Genomic DNA, 16,737 nt, shown 5'->3' with positions numbered 1-16,737 from the left:
ATGGCATATTTCTTCCTGGATTTGGTGGGTGCTACCACAGCTTCTATGAACAAACAACATTACAGAGGAAGTCTCCTGAATAAGAATTTTTCCATTGTAATCTGAATGTGTTCACCCTTCTGAGAATATTGTGTAGGTATCGTTTTTGGGTTCCTAAAATTTTTATCTACCACAAAGGTGGCAAACTAAGATTTAATCCACCTGTAAATTCATCATAACCAGTTTACAAACAGTGGTTACAGACAGAAACCAAGAAAAGGGAAAAGATAAAGGTAAAAAGAGGCCACCAATAAAGAGTTAGAGAGAGAAAGACACAGAGAAGGGAAGAACACACACCTGCTGGAAATAATAAGAAAAATGTGAACTAATATTTATGCCGGAGGTTTTACTTTCTCCCTTCAGACAATAGAACGTTTATTTAATGAGTCTCTCTCTATCAACTTGTCAAGCAAAATAGCTGTACCTTCTGGGCCTCGAGCTTGGGGAAAGGAGCTAAAGTGTCATTCCCCCACGAAGCTTCTTAAGCTGAGTGTCTCAAGCATATTGCACAGGGAAAAGGAAAATCCCAAATAACCAGAATCTCCTCCATCCCAAGAATTGCCTGCGCCATCTAGTGGCAGCATGTGATATAACCTTGAAGAGGTTATCAGTGGAATCTCTAGAGCTTCTCCCTTTTCCTGTAGTTAGGATGAGTTAAATTATCCACCGTCACAGGATGTCAGTGATGGAGAGACCTTAGCAAAGCCAATTATTTCAATTCTGCCTGCACAAGAGAACCATATAGAGAACTTCTAAAAATTAGATTAGTGCCTCGGTCTTCTGCCAAATAAGAGGAATCAGAATATCTATGACAAGGGCCAAAGAAATTGGGATTTTTAAAAAAACTCTTCAGTCAATTAAGGTGAATCCAGCCTTGAAAAACACTGAGCTAATACAACCCTTCCTTATTTTAAAATGTAAAGAGAAGGGACAAGTTACCCTTTTTTGTTTAGTTACTGGGAGAACAGAGATAGGAACTGAAACCCTCATTCGAATTTTGATATCTTATTACAGCCATGTGAAAGTCATGAGACTATGAAGGGTCAGGGCAGGAGGGAGGCAAGAAGCACCACTCAGACCCAGAAACTATGACTTCCCTTTAGAGTGGAGTTGTTTTGCTCCTTGCTTTTTTCTCTCTCCTGTCCTGAAATCCACTCCAAAATTGTTCAAACTAAATCAACATATGCAAGCAGCATTTATTTGAAAACATGCTTTTTAACATTATACGTACATATATATACATATATACACATATATATACATATATAGATATAGATATATATAGAGAGAGAGATTCTTTTTTCCCAAGATGGTGGATTAGAAGCTTTCAGTGTGCCTCGACCACTTGGAAATAGCAAGATATTGCATAAAGATCAACTCTGTGAGCATTAATTCAAGAAAGAAAATGGGTAATATGGTTTGGCTTTGCATCCCCACTCAAATCTCACCTTGAATTGCGATAATCTCCACGTGTCAAGGGTGGGACCAGGTGGAGATAATTGAATCATGGGGGCAGTTTCCCCCATGCTGTTCTCATGATGGTGAGTGGGTTCTCACAAGATCTGATGGCTATATAAAGGGCTTTCCCCATCTCTGAGCACTCATTCTCTCTCCTGCCATGCTGTGAGGAGGTGCCTTCCACCATAATTGTAAGTTTCTTGAGGCCTCCCCAGCCATGTGGAACTGTGAGTCCATTAAACCTTTTTCCTTTATAAATTACACAGTCTCAGGAATTTTTTCGTAACAGCATGAAAACAGACCAGTACAGTAACTTGGTACTGGGTAGTGGGGGGCTGCTGTAAAGATAGCTGAAAATGTGGAAGTGATTTTACAACTGGGTAACAGGCCGAGGTTGGAACAGTTTGGAGGGCTCAGAAGAAGACAGGAAGATGTGAGAAAGTTTGGAACTTCCTAGAGACTTGTCTAATGGTTTTGACCAAAATGCTGACAGAGGTATGGACAATGAAGTCCAGGCTAAGGTGGTTTCAGATAGAGATGACGAACTTGTTGGGAACTAGAATAAAGGTGACTCTTGCTATGCTTTAGCAAAGGGACTGGTGGTATTTTGCCCCTGCCCTAGAGATCTGTGGAACTTTGAACTTGAGAGAGATGATTTAGGGTACCTGGTGGAAGAAATTTCTAAGCAGCAAAGCATTCAAGATGTGACTTGGGTGCTGTTAAAAGCATTCAGTTTCACATATTCACAAAGATATGATTTGGAATTGGAATTTATGTTTAAAAGGGAAGCAGAGCACAAAAGTTTAGAAAATTTGCAGCCTGATGATGCAATAGAAAAGAAAAACCCATTTCCTGAGGAGAAATTCAAGCCCATCACAGCAATTTGCATAAGTAACAAGGAGCAGAATGTTAATCACCAAGACAATGGGAAAATGTCCCCAGGGTATGTCAGTGACCTTCATGGCAGCCCGTCCCATTATAGGCCCAGACACCTAGGAGGAAAATATGGTTTCGTGGGACCAGGTCCAGGGCCTCCCTGATGTGTGCAGCCTAGAGACTTGGTGCCCTGTTTCCCAGCCACTCTAGCCATGGCTAAAAAAGGCCAAGGTACAGCTCTGGCCATGGCTTCAGAGGGCACAAGCCCCAAGCCTGGCAGGATCCACACGGTGTTGAGCCTGTGGGTGCAGAGAAGTCAAGAACTGAAGTTTGGGGACCTCCACCTAGATTTCAGAGGATATATGGAAACACCTAGATGTCCAAGCAGAAATTTGCTGCAGAGGTAGAGCCCTCACGGAGAACCCTCTGCTAGGGCAGAGTGGAAGGGAAAGGTGAGGTCGGGGCCCCCATACAAAGTCCCCACTGGGGCACTGCCTAGTGGAGCTGCAAGAAGAGGGCCACCATCCTCCAGACCCCAGAATGGTAGATCCATCACCAGCTTTCACAGTACACCTGGAAAACTGCAAACACTCAGTGACAGTCACGAAAACAGCTGAGAGGAGTCTGCACCCTGCAAGGCCACAGGGGCAGAGCTGCCAAGGATGTGGAAGCCTACCTCTTGCATCAGTGTGACCTGGATATGAGACATAGAGTCAAAGGAGACCATTTTGGAGCTTTAAGTTTTAATGACTGCCCTATTGGATGTCGGACTTGCATGGGGACTGTAGACCCTTTGTTTTGGCCAATTTCTCCCATTTGGAATAGGTGTATTTACCCAAGGCCTGTACCTCCACTGTATCTAGGAAGGAACTAACTTGCTTTGCTTTGGATTTTATAGCCTATAGGCAGAAGAGACTTGCCTTATCTCAGATGAAACTTTGGACTTGGACTTTTGGGTTAATGCTGGAATGAGTTAAGACTTTGCGGGACTGTTGGGAGGGCGAGATTGTGTTTTGAAATGTGAGGACATAAGATTTGGGAGGAGCCAGTGGTGGAATGATATCACGTGGCTGTGTCCCCACCCAAATCTCATCTTGAATTGTGATAATCCCCAGGTGTCAAGGGTGGGATCAGGTGGAGATAATTGAATCATGGCAGCGGTTTCCCCCATGCTGTTCTCATGATAGTGGATGAGTTCTCATGAGATCTGATGGTTTTATAAGGGGCTTCCCCCTTTGCTTGGCACTCATTCTCTCTCCTGCCACCCTGTGAAGATGTGCCTTCCACCATAATTGTAAGTTTCCTGAGGCCTCCCCTAAAAACCATGGATAACTGTGAGTCAATTAAACCTTTTTTCCTTATAAATTATCCAGTCTTGGGAATTTCTTCATACACTGTGAGAACAAACTAATACAACACGAACCCTCTGATATTGTTAAAGGTACTCCATCTCCCAAGGAGAAGAACGTGGGCAAACAGCCCTTGTGATGGTGTCTGGCTGACAATGTGTGAAGCCCCAGTACGTGAGAGGGGAGGAGAGCCTCCCTCTGCTACTCACCTTTCCACTGGGGATCCCAGCAACCTAGGCTGAGGGAGAGCACTTTTTTTCTCCCAAGTCCTGGAGCTAACTTGGAGAGAGGCTTGGAAGTGCTAAGAGGAAAAGACACAGGGAAAAGCAGGCATTTTCTCAGACCCAGGACTGAAAGCAGGATGCAATTTTTAACCCAAGTGCATAAAAAGTCAGCCGTTCTTTGGCAATCTGGCACTGTGGCTGCACAGGCATTTTTGTCTTGGGCCAGAGATTGGAGCGCTTGCTCTGGAGTGGTGTAGAGGTCTCCACAGCCAGAATTATAGAAAGTGCCTCATCAGTAGGCACTGGAATTGTGCTCTCCCCTGTCACAGACCTGGAGCTGGAGGAAAACTGCTCATCCGGTTTCTCCTGGATGAGGAGACTTTCAGCCGGGACCAACTTGGAGACATAGAACAGGTTTATGTGTATCATTGCTGGGTGGCCCAACCTCCTTCTCTGAGATCATGGTGCAGTGGGTCCCTCTCCACTCCACCCCCAGGCAGAAATCCAGGTATTTGAAACACCTGGTGACATTGACTAGCAACCTAAGATACCCCACCCTGCCTGTGCAGAGATCATGGTGCAGCAGGGCCCTCCCTACTTCATGCCCAGGCAGGTCTCCTAGCAGTTGCAGCTACCATTCACACAGATCAGCATACCCAGCCACCCAACCCTTCCTGTGTAGAGACTATGGTGAAGCCCAGGCCCTCTCTGCTCCACACTCTGGCAGATCTCCAGGCATTTGGAGCATCCACTCACCTGAATCAACAGCCTGAGCCAGCCCACCCATCCTGTTCCAACACCATGGTGAAGCACAGCCCTCTTTGCTCCATGCACAGGCATATCTCCAGGCAGTAAGAGCACCTGTTATCCTGGCTTGCCAGCCTGAGCTCTCCCACCCTTTCTGTGCAGAGACTGTGGTCCAGCAAGGCCCTCTACACTCCACACCCAGGCAGATCTCCATGCATCTAGAGCACCCACTCTCCTGGAATAGGAATTTAGGCTGCCTTCCATCCCCATGCAGAGAACTTGGGGCCAGGAAGGTTTCCCAGCTCCATGCCTAGATAAATCTCTGGTTTGAAGGCAAGAGAGGGAAATAAAAGCCATCCAAATAAGTAAAGAAGATGTCAAACTGTCTCTCTTCACTGATATGATTCTATGCCTAGAAAACCCTAAAGACCCACCAAAAGGCTCCTGGAACTGATAAATAACTTTGTAAAGTTTCACAATACAAAATCAGTGTCAAAACTCACTAGCATTTCCATACACCAATAACACTCAAGCTGAGAACCAAATCAAGAATGCAATCCCATTTACAATAGCCACAGAAAAAATAAAATAAAATACCTAGAAATATATTTAACCAAGGAGGTGAAAAATTTCTACAAGGAGAACTACAAAACACTGCTCAAAGAAATAATAGATGACACAAACCAGTGGAAAAATATTCTATGCTCAAACCCCATTAAAAAATTGGCAAAAGACATGGACAGACACTTCTAACAAGAAGACATAAAACATATGTCATCTTCATATGGCAGCAAACATGAAAAAATGCTCCACATAACTAATCATCAGAGAAACACAAGTGAAAACCAAAATAAGATACAATCTCACACCAGTAAGAATGGCCATTATTAAAAAGTCAAAAACAACAGATGCTGGTGAGGCTGTGAAGAAAAGGGAATGCTTACACACTGTTGATGGGAATGTTAATTAGCTCAGCCACTGTGGAAAGCAGTTTGGAGATTTCTCAAAGAACTCAAAGCAGAACTACCATTCAGCCCAGCAATCTCATGACTGCATTACTGGAGATATATAGGTAGATATATATATAGATAGAGATAGAGATATAAATAAAGATATAGAGATAGAGATAGATATATAGATATAGATATAAATTGTTCTACCAAAAAGACACATGCATGCACATATGTATTGCAGCACTCTTCAGAATAGCAAAGACATGGCATCAACCTAGGTGCCTTTAATGGTAGATTGGATACAGAAAATGTGCTACATATACACCGTGGGATACTAAACAGCCACAAAAAAGAATGAAATCATGTTCTTTCCAGCAACGTGGATGCAGCTGGGGCTATTATCCTAAGCGAATTAATGCAGGAACAAAACACCAAATACTGCATGTTCTTGCCTATAAGTGGGACCTAAACATTGAGTACTCATGGACACAAAAATGGCAACAATAGAAACTGAAGACTGCTGGAGTGGGGAGAGACACATAGGGACAAGGGTTGAAAAACTGTTGGGTACTATGCTTAGTATCTGGGAGACGGGATCATTTGTATCCCAAACCTTGGCATCACACAATATACCTATGTAACAAACCTGCTCATTACCCCCAAATCTAACATAAAATTTGAAATTATAAAAAAATTAAATAAAAATAAAGTATAAACGTCCCAAGGTAAATAGGATATGAATATTTTTAACATTTTATTACATTTTACACATCATATTCAGCTTTTTAACATGTTCTATGTGCACAAACTTCACTGGGTATAGGAGATATAAGTTTAAATTCTTCTTTATGACATGCCTTGCTTAAAGATTATTTGAAACAAAAGTAGATATAAAACAGTAATACATTTTTAAAAATTTTAAATCTGGGTCAAAGGTAATGATGACCAAATAGTAAGATGAAATCTGGAAGAGTTAGCATACAAGAAGATACTCCTTAATTAGATCTTACACAAAGTTTGCTGAGCTTATTAGAGCTAATTCCAAAAAAAAAAGAAGGAAAGATATAATCTGTTAAAAGATTTCCATTCCCTATTTGATAAAAAAAAGACCAGCTGTCCAGAATATAATTATTTTTCTTTGACAGAAAATAAATGACGTAGACAGTTAACACATAGTATTAGATAAATGCAATGAAGGAAAATAAAGTAGGGAAGAAAAAGTAGAAGAAGTTTAAGTATTAAATAGGGTGGCCAGGAAGGATGCTGCTGAGAAGGTGAGGCACTGAGCCGTGCAGCTATCTGTGGGGCAAACGTCTCAAGCAGATAGAAGAGCAAGTACCAAAGCGCTGAGGAGGAAGTGTGCCTGCATGTTGGAGGAAGAGCAGGAAGCTAGCAAGAGAGTAGTGCAACTAAGGTTAAGTTCTATGTAGGTTATGTCACTTCTCTATTCAATATCCTCTGATGCCTGCTCATCTCATGCTGAGAAACAGCCAAATTCCTTGCAAATAGGGCCCTAGATGATCTAGCCTCCATGAATTCATTGTCCTTCTCTCTTGCCAAGATACATGATCTGCTGACATCCAGACATCTTTGCACAGGAGCTCCTCAAGAAGACTCAATTTGCTTAAGTTAATTCCTATGTTAGCTCTTATTTGTGTCTGGAAGAAAAGGAAATTATTTCTTCAAAGATACCCAAGGAACAGAGGCAGGAAATGTTGATAACAAGATGGGGGTTATCAACCATCTGAGAGATAGGAGAAGCAAAGGCAGAAGGACTTCTTTCCACCAAAGGCTCTAGAGACAGAGAGACATGCACAGTTTTGGTTTAATTCCTTAGATAGTAAAATGTGGAGTAGAAAAGTTGAGCATTATCTTGTGCAAATCACAGAACCCAGGGACAGATGTCACAGAAGCTTCTAGTGCCCCTGCTAGGTGGAAGTTTTTGGTGAGGTGCAAGTCCAAGAAATTCCCTGTATGGGTGACAGGGCAAATTGGCAAAAATGGTATCTGAATATTTGAGAAATAATAAAAAATATCTTAAGTTTCCTACCAATTTGCCTCTATTTTGCAGAAAGGAAGGAAGGACACAGGGAGGGAAAGAGGGGAGGAAGGTAAGGAAGGAGGGAGTGAGAGAGGGAGGAAAAAAAGAAAAGAGGGAGGGAAGGAGACCCTAATGGCACTCTATCCCTTCATGCACACACACACTCACCCACCCACACACACATACACAGTCATATATACCTCAAGCAGGTAGTGAATTCTATGCTTGGTAACAAATAAGAGAAATGGCAAAGCAAACATTGCAAGTTGCCTACTGAATACTTTTCTTCATATATTTTTTTCCAAAACTTTACACCTAATTTGGAAAGAGGTGTACAAAAGAATATTCTCCAGAGTAGATTAAATATGCAAGACAGAAACACAAAAGGAAAAATGCTTTTCCTGGATTAAATGACATTTTCCTCAACTGGAAGGGACAAGCAGGGAGAAACTGCAGTCTGCATCTTGCTAGAGAGGCAGTATTTCCTACCACAAGGAGAAAAGCTGGGGACAGAGTGGGTACTGACACTGTTTTTATTTAAACTTTCGATATTTTGTTCATTGTGGATTTTTTGCATTAATTTAGATATCAGTAATTATACATTAAAATATGACTTGTGTGACTACTGAGTTTTGCGGCACCCCTTAGCCTCAGACCTAGTTCTTGAGTGGAGGCACATCACAGAAAGATGCCAGTTCTCCAAGCATGCCACACCACTGGACCAAAAGTGTCATGTTGACGGACAACATGGACATGCATGGATACCATGGACATCCAATGGTAACTTTAGTGGACAGATGACCTACAAATAAGAGGTTCCTCTGCTCCCCAACATTTTGCACTGCATAAGAACTCTGAACTACAGGGTTAAGTAAACCATAAAAAGAATGAGGTTAGTAGCAAAATTGAGGCTGGGAATAAAAAATTAAGTTCTGCTTCTTGCGCATTTGAGTTTATGGACTGATATTTGCATCCATTTTACCAATGATTTTCAACCCTGGCTGCATATTAGAATCACCTGGAGTGTTTTTAGTGTATACCAAAGACAGAACCCCACCCTAAAAGGTTCTAATTTAATTGGTATGTTTTAGAAGCTTGCTAGGTTATTACAATGTGCAGCCACAGCTGAAAGCCATTGCCTTATATTGTCAAGCATCAGCGTTGCATGCCATGTGCATCCCAACAATTGAGCCTCATAGAGAACCAGCAACCATGGCAGACTCCCTCACTGCCTTCCCAATCTTTCCTTCTTATGTGGCTTCAATCAAATCTCAGTATGCAGTGCATATTTCAGTGAAGTATAAGAGAAAACAGTGCTCACTACAAAAAGGAGAGAGCTTGTGCACACAATTAAAATAACAAATAATTTTGTTGTTTTAGCCCTAGCCCCAGCCATGCTCCTGCTGTATTTTTTTTACTATTTTTTGCATTCATTTATTGAAATGATATTTGAAGCTGAAAGTGCTCACACAGGATACGTGTCTGCCTTTGCATCTCCCACACAGATCTTGACAATAGGGCCGTTTAGGGTCTATGTAGAGAAATCTTGCTAGCCAGCAACATCTAGTTTATTTACAACTTTGATTGCTGTTATCCTCCCCTTGGTACGAGTTATAAGACTTCTGACAAGTTCTGTAAAACTTTGAAGTAGCTCTCATTAGGTCTCTATACACACCACACATAAGCACCCTCCCACTGGATGTCGCAGTCCTTGAAGAATCCCTTCACCTAAAGTCTATAAAGTGTTAGTTCTGTAAAAAATATGTTTGCATTTATGCGATGATGTTTTTGAAGATGTCAAAACCATTTTATGGTTAGAAAATAAAGGAAACACATTTCAGAATAAAATTATATAAACCCATTTTTTCTTATGAAATTAACATTGTCACAGCTTACATATTTTCTTTAAATGTTCTAATGACTGCATGATAGCAGCAGACGCCAAGCTACCTTCACTTCTTGAAGACTAGAAGTAAAGCCTACCTTGCTACTCTGTTGCTATGGCTTGGGTTTAATTCTGGTTTTCAAGGTGCTTGTAATCTAATAGTCTATTGGTAGTTCAGCATTCAGCATCATGACACCATGATGGATGTCCCTGAAATAGTCTGTGTACCAGTTTACAACTTCAGACAGCTTTATTAACCCATCTGTTCACTCATATGAATGAAATAATTACTCTACAAACTACAAATAACTATCACCCCAAATGACAGTGCTGTAAATGAGATGTTCAACTTGGAGTATTTGCTTGCCCCTAGGGAAACGTTACTGCCAGGAAAGGTAAAACCAACAGCAGACTGAAAAACAACAACTTCCTTTGTTTGCCAAATGAAACTTACAACTGACTTATAAATGAGCAAGACAAATAGCCAATCATTAGGTGACTGAAAGGTGTCAGTAACAGCCAAAAATATCCCTTTACCTATCTATCCTAGGTAGATCCCCAAAATCCATTATTGGCATTGGATTTCCTTGATTAAATAGTGCCACTTCCTGTAGAATATAAGTAAATATATATATACCTAATACATCCATGGGAAGACTAAAACATTGTGACTAACAATTACATCTAATTGAATTGTTCATCTCACTCAGAAGCACTGAGCACCTGACTTGGAGGAAGATAATGCAGAAAGGATGGTGAGTGGGACTGAAGAAAAATTTTATTACTTTATAAGTTGCTTTGGGACACCCAGACTGTGTTCTTACAGAAATCTTCTGCTAACTCCCCTCAATTCTCGTCCAATGAACTCATCATTTTTTCTCCTATTTGTAACCAGTATTTGAACATTATCTAAGAGAAGCAAGTGATGAAAGATGAGCTGAGAACCCAACAGAAGACTTCTTAACTTTGAACCCACAGAGAGGAGTCCAGGGAGAGAATTCAAAGGATCCATAAACTTGAATTGAAAAGAAAAAATTCCACCATTTATTTTCACTAACATATAACTGAAATTTAGTTTTCTGTTCAAATATAAACGCAGGCACCAAAACACGGTATTATTAGCAGAACCTGTGACTTTATCACAGACAGAACTTATAGATACTTTTATTTATTATTACAGTTGTTGCAGACGTCTTGAAAATCTATGTGTCAGTAGTTTGAATTTATTATTATTAGCCCAGCCACTAGATTCTGTTTACAATGTGTAAATAAGAAGCATACACATTACTATATCGCAATGTTCTAAGTTATTTGTATAACTGTATTTCAATGTGATATGTTTTCTTTGAATCCTTTGTATTTTATATTGTTTGTTAAAACAGTACTCCAATAGGGGTTGATAGGCTTCACTAGACAGCCAAAGCAGTCAAGACACAAAAAAAGTTTTAAGAACCCCTGCAATATAAACTTCTTTTCTCATTTTAGTTATTAATAATTCAATTTTTGTGCACTCTTACTACATATCCTGAGTATATAACCTTTCTCAAAGAACTTACAGATTCTAAAATTCATAAAAGCAAGATAGGCAAAAAACAAAGTACTTCTAAATTCTGTGCTACCAGTTGCCCTCTAGGCTTCATGGTGAAATAAAGAAGGCAGATACTATCTATGTATGCTTCATTCTAAAGAACACATTAAAAGTTATTTTCTGCAGATGATCAAACTTCAATGATAGTAAATGCTTTTATTTGCATTTCTTAAAAAAGAAAAATTATCCAGTACCTATTCACAGTAGCTGTCCTATTTCTGACTTCTGTAGAGACTTGCTAGAGGATGATAGCAATTAACTTAACCTTTTGGAACCTCTACTTTCATATGTACATAAATCAGAAAGTTTTGGGTCATTAAACTATGTAACTATGTCTAAAGGTTTTCTAGCCATCAAATGCTGCTATATCTTATAACTTATTTTGAGATTTCCAAATGATGAATGTTATATAATCACAAAATGGTATTGCACAGAAAAAGAATTCTGGAGGGACAGTGAAGTCTAACCCTTGTCTATTCATATATTGGTAGGCCACAATCTAAATTCATAGCAGTCAACTTTGTTGGCTTCTGACCAGCCATCAGGTTCCTGGTTATCTAGCAACTCCCTTACAATAGTGTTGGTTGCTGTCAGTGGCTCATAAGCACTCTCACAAGCTTTATTGCTACCACCCTTAAATCTCCACTGAATTCCCTGCTAAGTTAAGAAACAACTGAGAGAGTAGAATAATATGACTATTCCTCAGGTTAACAGAATGAAGGGAAGGCCTATCTTCCAGCTGTTATAGGACCCCCTCCCCTAACCTAGCAGAAGATTCCTCTTAGGAGACAGGTATCTGAAACTCACCAAGGCTGACAGATCTGTTCAAGGTGATCCCACATTTCTTAGGGGGCAAGAGGTAGAAACTTGGTGCCTTAATAGTGGAGGTGAGATGGTAACTTCCCATTGCCACAGGACACTCAGAACACCAGGAAAAACCAAACACGCCCAGGTGCGGTGGCTCACGCCTCTAATCTCAGCACTTTGGGAGTCCGAGGCAGGCGGATCACGAGGTCAGGAGATAGAGACCATCCTGGCTAACATGGTGAAACCCCGTCTCGATTAAAAATACAAAAAATTAGCTGGGCATGGTGGCACACGCCTGTAGTCCCAGCTACTTGGGAGGCTGAGACAGGAGAATCGCTTGAACCAGGAGGTGAAGGTTGCAGTGAGCCAAGATCGCACCACTGCATTCCAGCCTGGCAACAGAGCAAGACTCCGTCTCAAAAACAAAAACAAAAACAAAAAAAACACAGATACCAAATACACGCTTTTACAACCAGAACATTTCGAAATATCCAACAGTTAAATCATTCCTGCAGGAACTCAACACAAGCAGTAATTACATCATCCTAAGAAACAAAACAGAAACGAAACTCTTACAGCCAATTAAACTCATTCAAGTCAATTATTCAAATAATTCCTGCCAATACACAATTCAAACCTTCACTTCAAAAGAATTTGTTTACAAACCTACCAATTGCCTCCAGAAATTAGCATCCTGGAAGCATTATAAAGTGTCCTAGTCTGGAACATCATAGTCCTCAAGGGAATTTTCCAACTTTGCCCCTAGAACATTCTATATCTTATAGATGAGGGATCCTAGGGACCACAGAGTTTTAAGGGTCTTCTCTGAGACAAGAGGCTTCTGAAGCAGAAACAGAACCAGACTCCCAACGTAGGATTCTGTGGATAATATTATCTTACACACAAAAAGTATAAACTGAGATTTTCAAGAATTACAATAACAGACCAACAGTTTCATTGTGTACATGTGTATCATGGGGCTCATATTTTAGATCCAGTTTGATGGTACAAAATATGAATTGATTCATTTCCAAAGAAATCCACCTTTTGTTACTTATAGCCCTGGCTCACCACTGAATTAAGACAGCCTCTCTTTTATTTCCACTTTGGACATATCCTATTACCATTAACTAGACCAATAAATGTCCTTCACTGTCCCCCCACAAACTTTCACAAGCATTCTGGACTCCTCTCTTTATAGGTGCAATGCACTTTACAACGAGAAGAGGAGCTCAAGGATAAGTTCAGATGTTGTTAATGTGGATCATTTTAAAAATTTTGATTCTGCAGCCAAATCACTTGGTACATACTTATGGATTTATTAAGTAATATTCATGTACTAGATGCAAGATTACTTCAGACAACCTAGGAAGGTCACATAAGCCTACACAGAAAAACCTCCCATGGCTATGCTGAAGAGGAAAAAAGGGATTGTGCACGATTACAGTCTCTATTAGAGACAATTTGTAGGTCAGAGGTAAGCCTATAAGCATACATATCTCCCCATAATTTTCCAGAATATTACTACTAGCAATAGGCTCTAGCTCTACAAGAATGTTTTTCTAAATGGTATTCCTGAGTGGTTACAGAGAAAGCTGAGAGTAGTTGAATCACTCTCCAACTGAAGCAGGGCTATGTATAAAGTGAAATATGTTTATTTCTTTCTTCATCCTTCTTTCCTTTTTCCTTCCATCTTTTCTTCCTTTCTTTCTTCCTGCCTGCCTGCTTTCCTTCCTTCCTTTTTTTTTTTTTTTTTTTTTTTTTTGAGACAGAGTGTTGCTCTGTTACCCAGGCTGGAGTGCAGTGGCGCGATCTCGCCTCACTGCAAGCTCCGCCTCCCGGGTTCACGCCATTCTCCTGCCTCAGCCTCCCAAGTAGCTGAGACTACAGGTGCCTGCCACCACGCCTGGCTAATTTTTTGTATTTTCAGTAGAGACGGAATTTCACCGTGTTAGCCAGGATGGTCTCGATTTCCTGACCTCGTGATCTGCCTGCCTCGGCCTTCCCCTTCCTTCCTTTTTTATTTTATTCTTATAATAGTATGGAAGAAAGCAAGTATGATTGAAGTCCCACAGCTTGTTTGTAGCTCTGTCTCCCCATTTTATGATTTTTTTGGTTTAAACCAAATTTTCTTCTTTGACTGCTCCTTAAATAGTATTTATTTACTTGCTCCTGTGACCTCCAAATTAGAAGTGTCTGAGTGCTAGCAGGTGTGTGTGCCAGGGAAGAAAAGTTTCCTGCCTACTCACATATAAAACTAGACCAGCTCTGCTTCTGTGTCACTCTATTAGTGTAAAGTCAATGTGCAAGGAAGAAAATATTCATTCCTGGGATGTGCCAGTGAATGAACCAGCACCAGCATGCATCCACCTATGTGACACCCAACAGAAGATTTGCTCTGTCCTCTGAAATGCTCTGTAGCCAGAAATTCAAAGCAAGGTCAGCAGCAGTTAAATACCTCACCCACCAAGTCAGACTGACCCTAGGTACAAAGAGTATCCATTAGGAGATAGGAGAGAAGATCCTTTTCTCATTAAATTCTATAATATATATTCTTCAGTACTGAAAGGTAAATTGAACTCGAGATCTCCTTTTTCAGGGCTGTTTGCACTGATCCAGGCCTTAAAGATAAGCTTTCCCATCATCTATAAATTTGCAGTGCAGGTAGACCAAATAATTTGTCAAATGTTAAAATAAGCAATTTTCTTGCTAAGCTCTCCAATGAATAAATTTTCATAATTCTTAATCTATTGTACCTCTAATTTCCGAGATTTGTATAAAAGTAAGAAATAAAAGAATATTCATGAGTATGAATCTGAAGCCCACTAAGACTTCCAGTTTTGCTAGAAAAATCTCAGTAAACTTACTTAGGATTTTTTTTTTACTTTTTTTACTGTATAATATAAAAAATTAACCTCCTTAGCATTTTTCTGGCTATGAAATACAATTATAAATCAAAAAGTAGAAGGAATGAAGGAATGGGGAAGCAGAGATAGGCATAGCTGTAAACATAGTTTTTTAACCCACAATTCCCAAAGAAAAACATTACTTTCCCAAGAGAGATCTTTCAGTTATTGTCCAAAAGATAGGTGGAATTTGTACAGTCACTGATAAATCCATTGGTTTATTTCTGCTCACAATGTGCGCCTTTAATCTCTGAAGGCAATGGTACCTATATACACAAAACAATCACTATCACAGCAGGTGCAGCAAAAGTAGATAGAGGAAACAGGCAGCATATTAATAAGGAGACAGTTGGAAAACTACAATCTGTCAAACCTGGAAAAGAAATGTGGTCATGAACAAATTCAGGCAGTTTTCACTGTATGGGTCTGAATGATAATCACGGGCCCAGTCATATGTTGTCATACTTCCTTGCTTTTCAAATAAAAACTATGACTTTGGAGATGTTGTAATAGAACTTTGCATTGACAACTGACTCTTCTTCCCTCTAAACCAGAGGAGGTGAGTTCTTTCCACCACCACAAAAGGGAATATTATACGCATGATCTAACAAAAAGTATGATTTGGTTCTGATTTTTTCTCTTCTTTTTTTTTCTTCTAACCTTGAAGAATATATGATTTCTGCAGTTAAAAAAAAAAAAGGATAATGCAAGCAAGTCAAAGAAAAAGGTGGTAGAGCAAATGAGATTTTTAATAAAGAAAGGAAAAGGCCATTTCAACGCAGATTCAATTAGTCTCAAATCCAGAGGTTTCTCACAGGTCCCCAGCACAGACCTGTAAGTTGTACTGAGAGAGGTTTAGATGCCCTTTTTTTAAAAGAACTAGGACACATCCCCATGGTCCATGACACAGGCAAGAAAACTGATTTAGTGGCCTAATTCCATTCTCCAAATTTGAAACTCTAGTATTGTGTTGGTGCCTTCTGGGCATTTTCCTGACATTTCACTGATGCTAAACTGTTCTCCATTTGGCTTTTTACAAATTGATATGTATGGCTGGGAGCACAAACATGTGCAAAGGTAAATTTACTATCTGAACACTTGAATGAGAAAAGCCAAACTGTGGGGAAAATAATTCTAAAAAATAAGAAATCAGATTTAGCTTTAAAAAAAAAAAAAAGCATCACAATGTACTAAACAACTCCTAAAATAATCTTAAACATAAGGACATCAAGTCATTGGAAGAATACCAATGTCAAGTCGTGGCTTGGAGGAAGATCTGTGTAATTTCCACCAAAGTCCTCACCCCTCATTCCTTACTATGCACAACTGATGCTTTTCTATCTTATGTAAAGTGTTTTGCAAATGCAGGCTTAGACAAGCCTACTGTGTGTTCCAACCCACAAGATAGGCGCCTAAGCCACTTCTTTTACAAATTATGGAGTGCCACAAACCTCAGGTGGCTCATATTGAATCTGTTGTATATCAAGGTCCATCTATCAGCTAGATGTAAAACAACAGAGAGCAAGTCCTCCAACTGAATATCTAAATGGCTGAGGTCAGAGGGCAGAGAGAAGTGACAGTAAGCCAAGAGGGAAGAAGCGAGGTGGGGTGAGCACTCCAGCTGAAGCCACATGAAAGCACAAAAGAGTGACATATTGTTCAGTAGATCCTTCTGAGAAAGTTAAGAATAGCTTATATAAGGAAATGAGAATGTAGGTTAAGAATATTCTTGAGTTATACTTCATTTCCAAAAAATGTGACTAGGAATAAACAAAGATGTGCTTCAGTGTATATTTTTCTGTGTGTAGAGAGCACAATTCATTTACAGAGTAAGAATTCAAAGCAAGCAAAAAAATAAATAAAT

The sequence above is a fragment of the Symphalangus syndactylus genome, chromosome 8, assembly GCF_028878055.3.
Source record: "Symphalangus syndactylus isolate Jambi chromosome 8, NHGRI_mSymSyn1-v2.1_pri, whole genome shotgun sequence".
In the NCBI taxonomy this organism is placed as follows: Eukaryota; Metazoa; Chordata; class Mammalia; order Primates; family Hylobatidae; genus Symphalangus; species Symphalangus syndactylus.
The sequence above is the reverse complement of the archived record's forward strand: the minus strand, read 5'-3'. Positions refer to the sequence as shown.